This window comes from Pinus tabuliformis, chromosome 8, assembly GCF_031772625.1.
Source record: "Pinus tabuliformis cultivar Carrire ecotype Pingquan chromosome 8, CPIR1, whole genome shotgun sequence".
Taxonomy (NCBI): Eukaryota; Viridiplantae; Streptophyta; class Pinopsida; order Pinales; family Pinaceae; genus Pinus; species Pinus tabuliformis.
The window spans coordinates 1,164,691,749-1,164,707,213 of NC_142294.1; the positions used below are offsets into that span (position 1 = coordinate 1,164,691,749).

Below are 15,465 nucleotides of genomic sequence, written 5' to 3' on the forward strand. Positions count from 1 at the left end.
ACGAGAAACCATAGGTCAAGACCAACTCCCATAAATCAAGGCAAAGGATCAAGTGGAATAAGTCAACTTAGTCGGATGTCTTATCAATAGTTACATAACATGGTATAGTCAAGATATTGTAAAGCATTTTTAAGGTCACTTAAGTGTACAATTATTATTGGTGTCAAACAAGTCTGCTCCTAATCACATCAAGTCCACTTCTCAAGGTCAAAGCATCATGGAGTGCTTATGACGTTGTCAATTCAAAGTGAGATGTCACATCAAGTATGAATGTCATCATAGGATTGTAATATGGTTATTTAAAAAAAAACTCAAATACAACATCGCCATATCATGTCAATTCAATGTCATGTATATTTAATTCACTATCAAGAATGTATGTCTGGTCACTATTATGTGTTAATAATGTTGTCAAATCATTGCATACTATGTAAGTGAGCTCAATAAGTCAAGTCTCCACAGTTGTTGTCTATGTAGTCACTGTTGCATAGTTCAACATAAACCATAGGTGAATGTTGTAAGTGTCATTGTCAAGTCACCTAAACAATAGAATTGATGTCATCAAGTGTTATTAGCTTACCATAAGAAAAAATCTAGTCAAGACAAGTTCTCAAGTCAAATGTCAAGCATTTATATGTCAGGTCTATGAGCTAAGTTATTACGTCATGTCACTAAGTCCCATCAAAGTCTAGAATCAAATTCAGTTCAGAGGATACACATTGTTATTGTCATATTGTCATCCCAAGGAACATTGTTATATCAAACTAAAGTCAAGGAGTCACATCACAGATCACAATGTTATGTTCAAGTTGCTATACTTCCATCACTCCTTCAGGAAGCATCATTGTCATAACTTAATGTACAGTCATCTTATTGATAACTATTAACATGTAAGTCACTTGTTGCACTACATCTTTCAAAGTTTATTTCAAGTTCAGGTCATGTCACAATTTCAATTCTTACACAAGAACAAACAAGTCAAGGTCACATTAATGGGCCTTAATTTATTGCTCATCATAGACACCAAATCTCATTGTGAAATCGATTTAAGGTTTGTCACTATCAACCTAAATATCATTGTCAAGAATTTACATACACAATCACTATTTGTTGTTGCATTAGAACAGTCATAAAACAAGCCCTAATGTGGCCCTAACTAGTCTTAAAAAGGACCTAGAATAGACCTAGATCATACCTTAAGTTAGACCTTAACAAACCCTAACTAGACCTAGGACACACTTTCAAACTTTAATGGTTGTCAAGTTTCTTTGTTTCTCAGGTCCATGACATAGAACAAGGTTAAGACATCAAGAAATATTTTGACACTTAAAAAAGGGACTTGCTCTCCTCAAAATGACTTTGTTGTTCAGGCCTTAAGACACTTGGACAAACCTATGACTAAGCCTTTACACCAAGCCCTAAAGGAAGCAAAAAATCAAGGTTGAACACCTAGCAAACAATTCAAATAGATCACGCCTTTTTGTACAGTTTTGAGGGCCGAAATTCTCTTCCTAGCTGTAGGGTCTGCATACCAAAAAGAATGCCCAGAAAAGAAAAGATCTTCACTGCCTTTAGAGGAGGAAAAATACATAATAAATAGAAAACTCACCTTGGGAAGCTGAGTAGAAGAGGAATGCTTGAAGTTGAACAATTAAATTCGTTGGTCTACCCTAGAAATCCTTTGTTGTCTTATTTCAGGTAAGTCAAATTATTTCAGAGCAAAGGTCATAAAATAGTTCGTTGAAATGATAATTTTGGAGTATACATGGTCTTTTTATAGGCTTATGTGTGGGTATAAGAGGGGCTCCTATTAGCATTTTGATTTCCTTTTACAAGACCACAAACTCACTTTTCTTTTGATGATATACATTACGTATATGTTGGAGTGACGTGTGTTCATAAATTTTATTGACTTGGGTAGTTTTGAAGTCTTAGGGTCTTCTAAGAGTAGTCATTGGAGGATTTTAGGTAGGGAGGTTTAAGGTAGACGTTAGAGGGATTTAGTTATTAAAAATATTATTTTGTAAGCCTTGTAACTTAATCAAGAGAGTCATTGTCATTAAAAATATTAGATCAGACTTGTAAATCACGAAGGGACACTCCTTCTGAGTGAAGGTGGTTTGATGTCATTTCTTAATATAATTGTTTTTTTCAACCTTAAATTAGATGTTTAATGAATTTAATTTAATTTAATTTAGTAATTGTTAATAACTTATTTATTAAACTCAAAGTAATTGTATACTAACTCTCTTTGGTGTGTTTTGTCGGTGACACATGAGTGTATTAAGTCAATGATTGATTTATTGTCTTTGGTTTTTGAAGTTATGTAACTTATACGGGGTGAGATTACAGTGATAAACAATGTCATATGTTGACAATCGTAGGAGGATGTGTCATGTCACTACCCTTGGGGGTTTTAGCCCAAAAACTGGGCAAAACTAGGGTCACTAATTTCAAATGTGTATTTCTCTCAAACCAGGACACCTCTCGGGGCGTACGACATATCAATAGAAACATCTTTTGGAGGAGAATCTAATGACATAGATCGCTAACCCAAACTCAACGATTTGACCTACAAAAAACCCTCGACAATGTCGGGGTACATCCTCAGTCCAAGGAACCCCAACCCTAGGACTTGGGGTTTTTAACCATCCAATAGTATATTTTTCATCTTGATGTAATCCAACAATTACTAAGAAGCGTTCATTAACCATTTGACATCAATGACTGGTGTTTGTGGTCAAATTCAAACCCAGTCAACTCCATGGGTTGACATCAATGACAACACCAGCCAAAAGTCTATCCCACTAAGTGGAAAAGTGTAACATCTAGTTTGTAGTTCCAAGCTTGTGCCTATATAGAGACTTTATGGCAACTTCCTAGTTCTTTGATTTGTTGTCCATCAATGACTATAACCATGAGATCCTTCAAAGGGTACACAAAGAGGTTGTCTTTTTGCAAGATTGCTATCCTTAAACTTGTATATTTCCAAATTGTACTAGGATAGTAGATTTATTATTCTTTATGCCTTATGTTAATGTCCTTAGTTCCATTCTTTCTATAATTGTTGTAAGTGATATCATGGATTTTTTTATCCCTCTTGTTATAATTATTACCACAATTTCTTAAGTGAGATGGAATATATCACGTAATAGAGGTTTGTTTTTTTTTTTTTTTTTGGCTTATAACTTCACTGTGGACCATTGATTCTTCTTCCTTACAGGGCTACCTAATGTACACAATTGATGCTAATGACACTTTTGGTGAGTTTTCATACTCATCAAAGTCGTAGTAGTATGTCTTATTTAATGAGAACCTCTACTTCCTTCCCATTTATAATTCTGTAAAACTACAAGTGACTAGATGCACATCTATGACCTAGAACCCAATTCTTATCGTATTTATGACAAATGTTTTGTTTCATTTTCCTTCTTCCCCGGACTTTCTACTAGAGGTGTCTAATTATCTTTCAACATCATATCTATATGATTTTTTATTGCTATAATTATCTCTAGGACACTATTTTCTCCACAATATCTATATTTGATCTCCTTCCATAGTGAATAAACCTTGTCAAAAAAATAGGAATGAAAATCTTTTGAATTTAGCTTCTAAAACTTTCGTTTTACAGCTAACCTTTTTTATAGCAATAATACCATGTGTTTTTAATTAATTCTAGATGTGTGGCTTTAGCCCTATCATATAACATCAAATTAGTCATGTTGTTGATATTCCAAGTACTCACATAGCCAATGTTTTACAATCAAGTATAAATTCGTCCACATTTCTCTTTTGTTGCAATCTAGTAAAATTGCAAAAAAAAACTTATTATACCCTAGAATCTTTTAAAGAAAGCGTTCATGAATGTATCCTAACTAACTAAATAAGATGACTTCTTCCACCACATGTACCGATTCTATGCATCACCCTCAAGTTGCATCAAGGCATACTTGATTTTTTCATCATCGTTATCGATATTATGTATATCAAAGTATTTTTCTACCTCATTAAACCATGTCACACCTTGCTTTTCACTTCCATCAAACTTTGGTATTTGCCCTCATCGGTTACCCATGTATCAATGGATTTTTTAAGGGATGTGGGAAGTTCACAAGCTAATAAGGATTGCCATTTGTGGACACATTTGGTTGTGAATTACTTGAATTTGGATCAGTGGTATTCATCAAAGACCACTTGATGAGTTCTTTCAGCTCATTAATCTATTTCAACAATGTTGTCTTGACTTTCTATAATTTTATCTATTTTTTTCTTTGGACTATCATGGCTCCATGTAATGTTTTGCTCTAGTTTCTCATGTTTCTACTCAAATTTTCCCTTTATTTTCTCTTACCTAATAGTACTCATCTACTATTATTCTTCTAATTTCTCCAATATATAATTATAACTACCAATTTCCTAGTTAATGGGGGAGTATTTTTCTCTCAACCTTGACATAATTAAGTTGAGTTTGTATGCTTTGATAATTTCCACTATAATTACAAAATTGTACAATTTGTTCTAATTCATTTGTGTGACCCATTTAATTCATTGGTACACTAGTATAAAGCACAAATTGTAGCTATATGGAATAGACAAGTGAATTATACAGTCATGAATTTGCAAATTATTATGAATTATGACTATTAGATTGTATAACAATGTATAATTGTACAAATTAAAAAGGCAACATATTGAAAATTGCACATTAAATCATGTGAAACAATCGCAAATGCATAAAAGGCTATGTACTACACAAAATAATGATGGTTTCAAATTGTGTACGATGATGACAAGATCCCATCGACATACTTTACTACAAATGGGGTTGACCCACTATATAAAATGAGTTTATAATTGGATATAACCAAGATATATAAATGAATAATGTATAAGAATTAATATTATCTCACTTGCTTACAATATCAAGTCATGAATAAATATTTGTATGGGGTGTCTAGGTGCCTTTGATAAAGGGTTACATTTTTCATTAATTCCATTTATTATTTTATTGTTTTCCTCTTTCCATGTGGTTCACAGACCCTAGAGATTGATGACTGCTACATCCATGGAATATTTGTACTAAGCAGATCCACCCAAAGGGGATTATCTCCTGATGGCTCAACCACGGACCCTGACCTCAAGGGTGTAGAGAGAATTGAATCCATGACCTCATTAACAAAGGTGCTTTGACAGAAGAAACTTAACCAACTAAACTAACCCCATGACTTTTATGTAGACATTATTAAATTATCCTCAACTATATTTTTTCTTCTAAATTATTATTTTAATATATAAAAATTTGCTTTAACACAAATGCTTTATCTATTATATAACATTTGAATTCAAACACATGGTAGATAGCACCAACAATTTATCCCTCCAATGATGTGACTCGTTGCATCTGGCAACCGTTAAGCACCTAAATTTGGTGTGGCTTAAAGCCTCTTTACCTAAGTTTTGGTAGGCTTCCACGCACTTTGGAAACTTCTATTAGATTTAAGCTAAGCTTCATGCTTAGGTGGTTTAATCTTGACATAATTTAGCTTTGAAAGTTGTGATTGGTTTGTAACTTTGTGAAAGCATCTATTATGCTTTATTGTGTGACATTTATAATATTTTTTTGTCTTTCATATTTATATCTCTTTTGTTGGGTGAAAACAACCTCAAATTCAACCAAAAAATTATTTAATATGAGGATCTATTAAAATGTATAAAAGTGACCATAAGTATGGCCTACAAGTGCTTCAATTAAATCAGAGATTTTTTTCCATATAGGTCAACTCTTCCTTCACGTAACAATGTATTGTGTTAATTTATGCATCACCATATGGTTTATGTTGCATAACTAAGAATTGGTAATGGTCTAGCAAAAGGACTTTATCATAGAGTATGTGTAAAGACCATTGATGTTTGTTAAAGACTTCTAAGGTAGTAAAAAATGCATAACAAAAACAGGTTTTTTTGAATGAGTTTTTGCTTTAACAACAAATGTTTGATCTATTATATAATATTTGAACTCAAACACATTGTATACAGGAAGAACTTATCCCTCTAGTGATGTCACCCATTGCATGTGACAACTATTAAAACACAAATTTGTATGGGAGTCTATTTACTAAAGTTTTGTTAGGCCTCTACGCATTGCATTTCCCACTCTAGTCTTCTATTACATTTATGTTAAGCTTCATACTTATATGGCTTAATGTTCACATATTTTGGCTTTGAAACTTGTGGTTGGCTTGTAACTCCGTGAAATCAATTATTATATTCTACTATGAGTGACATTTACAATATTCTTTTTGTATCTTTCAAATTTTTATGTATCCCCTCTCTTTTGTAGGATGAAAAAAACTGAAATTTAACCAAAAAATTATTTGATATTAAGATCATGTTAAAATGCATATCTTTCAGGCAGAAAGAGGCCTTCGGCAGGGATGCCCACTATCGCCTCTCCTTTTCATCTTGGCCATCGATGCTTTGAGCCTTCACATCAACCGTGCAGTGGAGTTAAAAGAATACTCTCCAGTCAGGATCTGTAAGCATATCTATATTTCACATAACCTGTTCGTTGACGATATCCTCTTATTCGCTATGCTATCCAAGGTAACATGGCTGTGCATAAAATCTATTTTGGATCGTTTTCAAAAGGCCTCCGGCCTTGCCATCAATAAAGCCAAATCGATCCTGTATCACAATGGTTCCGATGAGACTCTGATTTCTTGGATATCTCAGCTTCTTGGAATTGAATCCAGACTTCTGTCTGATGGAATCAAGTACCTTGGATTCCGCCTAAAAGCAAAGGCCTACAGGAAGGCTGACTGGCGATGGCTTATTGAACGCTTCTTCAGCAAGATCTCGCTGTGGGAATTTAGATCTCTTTCTCTGGGTGGCAGGGTTGTGCTTGTCAAATCGGTCTTGTCGCAGCTATCGGTATACTGGGGCCACCTTTTTCTTCTCCCGGCTTGTATCATCCAAGCCATCAACAGGATTTCCGCCAATTTTATATGGGGGGCAAAAGCTGATAGGAGAAAAATCCATCTCGCGAAGCTGAATTTCTTATCTCTGCCAAAAAAGCTTGGTGGATGGGGCCTGCTGGACATAAGGCTCTTTGGGATTGCTCTTGTCTGTAAATCCCTATGGAGGGGCATCTTTGGCTCAAATCCCTGGAGTGAAATTATTCGCCAAAAATATCAAAAAGGTAGAGGCATAGAATTCTGGTTCAGGTTTGATTCCATTGGCATTCAGCAGGGATCTGCTATTTGGCTCAGTTTCAGGCGGATCCAGCGTTATTTTCTCAATAATCTCAAATGGAAAATTTTCTCTGGCCGGAAGATTCTCATTGGCATCGACTCTTTTGCTGGCTTCAAGGGTAATCTACAGGTTCCAACTCCTATCCTTTTTCACCTCCACAGATTTGGTATTTTCTCATGGGATAGAATTATCAAGGAATGGAGAGGCCCCTCTCTCTCGCTTATGGACGCTCGCGACATCGGCATTCCGCAGGCCTTGTCCTTTCTATGGGATAATCTCAAAAACTCTCTCCATCTGGGTGGGTTAGTGCGCTCTGTTAATGAAGACCATTTGGTTTGGTCCTTATCTCTCTCTTCCACTCAAGCAAATGTTAAGGACATTTATCTGGACCTCATATCAAAATCAAACAGATTGAACAGACAGTGTTTTCCAGTATTTTGGTGGAAACTTGGCTGCCCCCTCAAAGTGACTTTATTCTCTTGGCTGGTGTTTTTCAACAAAAATTTGACTTGGGACTCCTTAAGGAAGCGGTCTTGGCATGGCCCCAGCAGATGCGTCTTTTGCAAAATGGAGGAGGAAACAAACTTCCATTTGTTTTTCAAATGCTCGGTCTCCCAACAAATCTGGTACGAATTAGCACTGTTTTTCTCCTTTCCGCATCTTAACTTCATCTCTGTTGATGCAGCTTTTGCCTGGTGGGGAAGACAAGAAGCTGCTCTTCGTCCAATCCTTCCCATCACTATATGGTGCCTTTGGAAGTGGAGGAACTTAAAAATTTTTGAGGATTCAAAAATCTCCTCCAAATATGTTCTGTCTTCTTTCTCTGCTCTCTATTCTCCTATCCGCTGAAGCAGCCCCTCTGGGTTTCAATTTTGTCTCTATGATCTTGTTGTTTCTGAAGGCAATCTCTTTTGGTATTATGCTTATCTTTTGATGCTTTTGCATGCTGACCCATCAGTCTTTCTCACATGCGATCTTTTAACAGATCCATCAGAACAATTTTGTATATATTGCCTCAATATAATATAGTGCTTTTCTTTCTGAAAAAGAAGTGGTTCAATTAAATGGGACATTTTTTTATATACACGTCACCTCTACCTTCATGTAACAATAATAATAATAATAATTGTCAATATACCTGTACTTTCATGTTAATTTATGCAGCACCATATGGTTTGACTTGCATGACTAATAATTGTCAATGCGCTAGCAAAAGCGTTTTAACACAGAATGTGTAACACCATTAATGCACTTTAACACAGAGCATGTGTAGAGACCATTAATATTTGTTAAAGACTTCCAAGGTAGTAGAAAATGCAAAACCAAGACAAGTTTTTTCAAATATAATTTTACATTAACAAATTTAGGCCAAATTTGCATTCTTCCAAATTATCACAAAGAATCAATTAAAAGTTCTTACAATATTGACAACTTTGAAAACATACCAAAGCAGGCGTGAGAAGCTTGGACGCCAAAAACATAGAGAGAAAATGAATAAATTATTTGTAAATGTAATAATAAAATTTCTCAAACAATAAATTAAGCACATAGAGGTCCCCATCTTCATGACCTTTCTATCGGCGTAACATTGTCTGGTCCAACAAATACTATGCTCTAACAATATAAAACGAACAAGACGTTTCCGTGATTGATGTTTCGATCGAAGCCCACCAACAGAGGATATTCTTCGGGACATCTGTGCAGAATCCTTAAAAATTAAGCACATCTTCAAGTGGGGGTCCAAATAATCACCTAAAAGATATTCACATCGACAAATTTGCATGCTCAGCACTTCAGATCATAAATCCTTTCCCACTATTTTCAAAACAATAGTTAATTTTGAAATGTAGAATAACAATTATCCAATTAAGCCTACATATCCATAAACTCCAATTTACATGATTGCATTCAAAGTGCTACGAAATTTACAATTTAACCCTTCACCAATTTAATGTGGCTAACAATATGATTTTATCTCCTTTCAATTCAATATTTACAACATGTATAACGAGTTTGCTTGATGTTTGCAAACCATGCAAAACGTACAAACTTACATATGGAGTCCAAGTCAGTGCGTCAAAAAAATGTTAGCCATATGAAGTCACACCTTTCTTGTCATCCTTAATCCTTACAGATGTTCACTTTAATCCACAAGCATGATAAGAATATGGAGAAGCTGAAATAACCCCTACTAACATTCAATACATCTACAAACCCACTGGCAAAGACCCAAAAAAAAAAAAAGAGATTGCTTCTTTCAAGTCATTTCCCCATACAGCGATTTTGTATTCATCCCGATCTATCCATGGTCACAGCACACATAATATTATGCCTGAATATGGTGAAGGGAATGTGAATCTCTTCACAGACTTACAAAACCATCATCCATCTAAATCCAAGATAGCCCAATATAATTACCTTATATTCTAAAAAATAAATAACAATTAATGAAATTAAGATCAAACATAATAAAGCTTGATGATAAGTCCCTATGGCATATTTTCCTCCCTTAAAGTCAATATGTGCTTAGAATTTTTTTATTTTTTTCCAATGCCAATTCCTAGGTAATCTTGGTTTTTCATCGGGAATTATGTGTGCGACCATTAAAACTTCAAAAACAATAAATCAATACAACTTATGACGATGGAGGTCAAATTCATCAACCGCAGTCCAAAATTACTACAATCTATATCACTAACCTTTAACCTCAGGTTTCCCTTTTCCTAGACTTCTCAACTCATTCACTCTACCTATATATATGATCAATAAGACCCTAGTAAATATAAAATTCCTACAAATCACCAGATTTGTATTGTAGTCTTTCCAACAAATTACTATATTGCTTTAATGCCAAGTGGATTGACTCTAGAATGTCCTGTGCAAAAGGTCAACGCTAGTTTCAATCAACATTATCATACTAGTGATCAGAGCCTAAAATAGTAACTAGCATGGAGGAAAAATCTAATAAAGTCAAATATGTTCTTTCTTTTTGGGCTTTTGGACTTCTGTAGAACTTTCTATGTCATTTTCAAGCCCATGTTTCCAAAGGCATATAGACTAGAACATCTAAAGAAGGTTACAAGGAAAAAGCTACTAAAAGGGGAAGTATTTTGTTGATTTGTAGCAATGTGGAAAAAGTCGAAGTCGGGATTAATTCGGCAAGGGTCCAAAAGTTGAAAAACTCGGCAAAGTCGGGAGTTTTTCGAAAAAGTCGGCAAAAAGTCGGCAAAATTAAAAAAATACAAAAATATTCATTTTTAAAAAAATCCGGACTTTTTCAATAAAATCCCGACTTTTTCAATAAAATCCCGATTTTTTCAATAAAATCCCGATTTTTTCAAAGAAAAAAAAATCATTAAAGAAACTACCACGATTTTTTGGAAAAAGTCCTGATTTAATCCCGACTTTTTCGATTTAATCCCGATTTTTTCGTTTCTTAAAAAGTCGGCAAAAAATCGGCCGATTTAATCCTTTTCTTGAAAAAATCGCGTTTTGGGGAATAAATCCCGATTTTATCGGGACTTTTTCCACACTGATTTGTAGACTTTTAACGAAGTTTTTAATGACATGTTCAAGCACCTGTTCTTCTAGCGATTTATAGCATAGAATACCTAAAGAAGGTTATGGAAAAGTTGTAACACAAGTTCAAATAGAAAACGCCATAGGTGCTGAGTAAGCCTATTCACATTTTGCCATACTTTTTGTTCTCTACATTGATGAATTGGAAGAGTAGTTCCTGCTATCCATAAGACTATACATTGTTTATAGGGATTTTACTTCCATTGTGTTATCCAATTGTGACAGTGCTCTAATGTAACATACAGCAATTCGTTTTTCACATCAATACTTGAGCTGCTAAGTTTATCTTGCAATTTGCATGAGCCCTGGTGAAGTTGAGGAAAAAGAAAATTATCCAATAAAAGAAAGGGATATAGGAGAGAATGCTTCTTTTAATCAACTAGTCATATTTTAGGGCTCAAATAAAAGCAATGATAAAGAGGTGCCAGATGTTGCCAACAAAATAAGGTATACGAGGCAATAATCAAAATTTTTCATAACTCCATACTCAATAGGAAGCCACATTATTGTCCTGGATGGGGAGATCTGCACCAACCAAACCTCACTGCTAACAGCACTAAAAGAGTTCTTGACAAAGAGAATAGCTAAATTTTTCAAACAGAGAGTTTGTAAGGTTTACAAAGTGTTGAATTTTCTACAATATACACAGCAGAAACTAATCTTCTGATCTGATAATTACTACCTAATAATCTTCATACAGTTTATCTTATGCCACTGATATTATTGAGCAATTACACACAGAAGATTTCAACAGTTATACAATGAAAACAGTAAGATCATAAAGAGACAGACATGCACAATAGAGACAATAAAATTTTCCCTGTGAAACCCAAATTTGGGAGAAAACTCAGCAACTCTTCTTCTAAGATAAAGTATTCTTCTGCATGGTTTGCAATTCAAAATTGTCTAGAAATCTATGCCAAAAGCCAAGTCCAAACTTCAGTCACTTCATCCTTTTTCAGCTGCTATGTGTTTTTTATAGAAGAGAAATGATGAATTCAAATTGATCATATGATGACACACATTGTATATATATACAAGTTGAATGGGTGCATTTACACCAAGGGACACGTCCCTTTATTAACTGGGCCTACTTGTCCATTTTGAGCCAACATAAAACCCAAAAAAAAATTGATTTCCATAATTTTTCCAGGTCAAGTTAGGAGGCCTCTTGACATGCGGGAAGGCCTCTTGACATGTGGGAATACCTCCTGATGCTACACAAAAATCAACACTCCCCCTCAGCGAGGGAGGTATTCTCCTTGGCTACAATAGATTTTCCTTTAATTGAAATTTCTTCTCCCTTAAGAAAAGTTCATGAGTTTGTCACGTTGATGCATGTCTATAGAATCTAGATAACTCCATCTTGGAGTGGGCAATGTAAGTATCTAGGGCTTTTGGCCAAAGTCCTTTATGGCTCCTTAGGAAAATGTATCAATCTCCTATGATCAAAATCCATTATGACCTTAGCCAAGTCCTTCTAGAAGACAATTTGCCCTTGGAACATTCACCCTTCTAGTCAAAGTCTTTTATGACCTAGCCAAATCCTTTTGGTTTTTCAAGTGAATTACATCTTATCTCCTCTGGTCAAAGTTCTTTATGACTAGCCAAGTCCCTCTAGCTTCTTAGAAGAAGATCTGTCCAATCCTGTAATTTCCCTGGGTCATTCACTTCTGGTCAAAGTCCTTTATGACCCAGCCAAGTCCTTTTGGCTTCTCAAGCAAGTGTATCCTATGCTACACAAAAATCAACACTCCCCCTTAGCGAGGGAGGTATTCTCATTGGCTACAATAGATTTTCCTTTAGTTGAAATTTCTTCTTCCTTAAGAAAAGTTCATGAGTTTGTCACGTTGATGCATGTCTATAGAATCTAGATAACTCCATCCTGGAGTGGGCAATGTAAGTATCCAGGGCTTTTGGCCAAAGTCCTTTATGGCTCCTTAGGAAAATGTATCAATCTCCTATGATCAAAGTCCATCATGACCTTAGCCAAGTCCTTCTAGAAACCAATTTGCCCTTGGACCATTCACCCTTCTGATGAAAGTCTTTTATGACCTAGCCAAACCCTTTTGGTTTTCCAGGTGAATTACATATTATCTCCTCTGGTCAAATTTCTTTATGACTAGCCAAGTCCCTCTGGCTTCTTAGAAGAAGATTTGTCCAATCCTATAATTTCCCTGGGTCATTCACCTTTGGTCAAAGTCCTTTATGACCCAGCCAAGTCCTTTTGGCTTCTCAAGCGAGTGTATCCTATAATTGCCTCTGTAATTGCCTTGGGCCATTCACCTTTCTGGTCAAAATCCTTTATGACCTAGCCAAGTCCTTCTAGCTTCAAAGGTGAATGTATCCATCTCCCCTTGTCAAAGTCCTTTATGACCTAGCCAAAGTCCTTTATGGCTTCAGGAGATGGTCTGCCCAATCTTGCAAAGACCTCATCACTTGTCAAAGAGGGAGACATTTAGCATCATACCAAGCTCGTCTTTGAATTGTCCACAATTTGCTCATCTGTGGATATGTATTGGAGCTCTATTGCTCCTCTCTACACCATGTCTCAAATGAAGTGATCCAGCCATGTCCTTCTGGCTTCTAAAGCCACACTACTTCATGACTTGCTATACTAGCTGTGATATACTCTGCCTCTACATGAATTTGTATATTTTTGTAGCCTCACTTCACCTCCTAAGACATATCTCAAACCACATTCAACTATACAACACAGATACCACATGCTTTGTTTCCATCCAATGTACATGCCTCGGCTCAAACATAAACTAGTTCAGGGTGCTCACTGCAAAGCAAATATCTAGCCTGTTGTTAACCCAGTACACAGGGTCCAATCAACTACCTGTACATCATGAGATCCACCAAATTTGAATCTCTAATCCCAAGAAATAGTGTATATTCTATTAAACCTTCATTTCAATCTCTAAGGCCAACCCCTTTTGACACTGAAGCAAGTCTTCCTGTGGTAGTTGTTAAAATTGGCAACTACGGCAAAACTTCATGTGGGTCATCTTATTCATGGCTGATAATAATTTTATTAGATTCCTTTCGTCTAGAGGTGTAGGATTGATATAAAGATCATTTGATTCTGATAAGTATTCATGGATATATGAATTTATTTTGATTATGGAATTATTATCAAGCCGACCTACAACTCATGTAGGCTCAGAAGCCCAACAGTCGCATCTATTCAAACATCATCAGTTGTGTATAAATACAAGAGGACTTTTCCTCATTTGCACTCACTCAACTCATCACATCTCTCTCTCTCTACTGCGCAGAAAAGAGTCTCTTCTCTACTGCGCAGAAAAGGGTCTCTCCCTCACACATGTGAAGCCAGAAGCTGCTGAAACTGAAGCTGCAACTGCAGAAGTAAAGATTGACCTACATGGACTAGAATATCTCCTCATCTGAACTGCATTGTAGGTTCATTTGAACCTCCTCTGAAAGCCGCAACTTTTGGTGGTGGAATCAAGTCAATCCGACAGACGGTTTGCAAGATATCGACTGCCCTAGTTTGAAGCCGGAAGCTGCCGAAACTGAAACTGCAATTGCAGAAGTAAAGATTGACCTGCGTGGACTAGAAGATCTCCTCATCTGAACTGCGCTATAGGTTCATCTGAACTGCGTTGTAGGTTCCTCTGAACCTCCTCTGAAAGCCGCAACTTTTGGTGGTGGAATCAAGTCAATCCGACGGACGGTTTGCAAGATATCGACTGCCCTAGTTTGAAGGAAGCTACTGAAACTGAAGCTGCAATTGCAAAAGTGAAGTTTGACCTGCATGGACTAGAAGATATCGTCATCTGAACTGTGCTGTAGGTTCATCTGAACCTCCTCTGGAAGCCGCAACTTTTGGTGGTGGAATCAAGCCGATTCGAGGGTCGGTTTGTGAGATATCGTCTGCCCTAGTTTGATGATGAAGCCGCTAATGTTGATGCTGCTGATATAGGGTTTGATATTGCTGATATGAATCAGATTTATTGTACTATTTCTCTCTGCTGAATTATTAACGATAAAAGAAGATTTGATCAAAGGGTTTCCCCACACATTGTGGGGTTTCTCCTTGGCTAGCCGCCACATCTTGTGTCTCTTATCTTGGCTTGTTTTCTGTCGATCATTTAATGTTTTATCTGCACTTTACTTTATGTACATGTGATTGCTAATCTGTGGAATATAATAAGAAAAAGAAGTAAATTGTTATAAGCATAGAACATACCATAACTTAACATGGTATCCGAGCAGAGGTGAAGACAAAGCCCGAGCAAGAGCAAGAGCAATCACCAAAGAGAAGATAGGCAAGGCTATCCTAAAAGAACTATGGGGTCCTCAACACTCTTTCCTGCCAAAGACAAGCTCCATGAGAAAGTTGACTATCACGGATGGAAGATATCTATTGATCTAACCCTAGAAGATCAAGGAGTGTTGGACCATGTAAGAGGCAACATTGTTGAGCCTCCATCAAATGCATCCGTTGTTGCCTGGAACAAATGGAAAAATGGAGAAGTCAAAACAAAGAAGATCATCCAGGACTCTATCGACAAGCACTTGGGGGCCTACATCTCTGATCTGAACACCTCCAAGGAAATCTACGATAGAGTGGTGAGTTTATTTAAAGTTAATGATGCAAATCAA

The 15,465-nt window shown here is 36.1% G+C and overlaps 1 protein-coding gene across 4 annotated transcripts in view; it reads right to left on the minus strand.

Annotated features, from left to right (window-relative positions):
- Positions 1 to 8,581: 8,581 nt before the first annotated feature.
- LOC149239491 (3-hydroxyisobutyryl-CoA hydrolase-like protein 1, mitochondrial) overlaps positions 8,582 to 15,465 on the minus strand; it is a 328,118-nt gene continuing 321,234 nt past the window's right edge. For 2 of the 4 annotated variants that reach the window (XM_089373436.1, XM_089373435.1), the window contains exon 14: positions 8,582 to 8,947. The gene's annotated coding sequence lies outside the window, so the exon portion shown is untranslated. Of the gene's footprint in view, positions 9,004 to 15,465 lie in introns of all 4 variants that reach the window. The other 2 variants (XM_089373434.1, XM_089373433.1) reach the window with 1 other exon arrangement.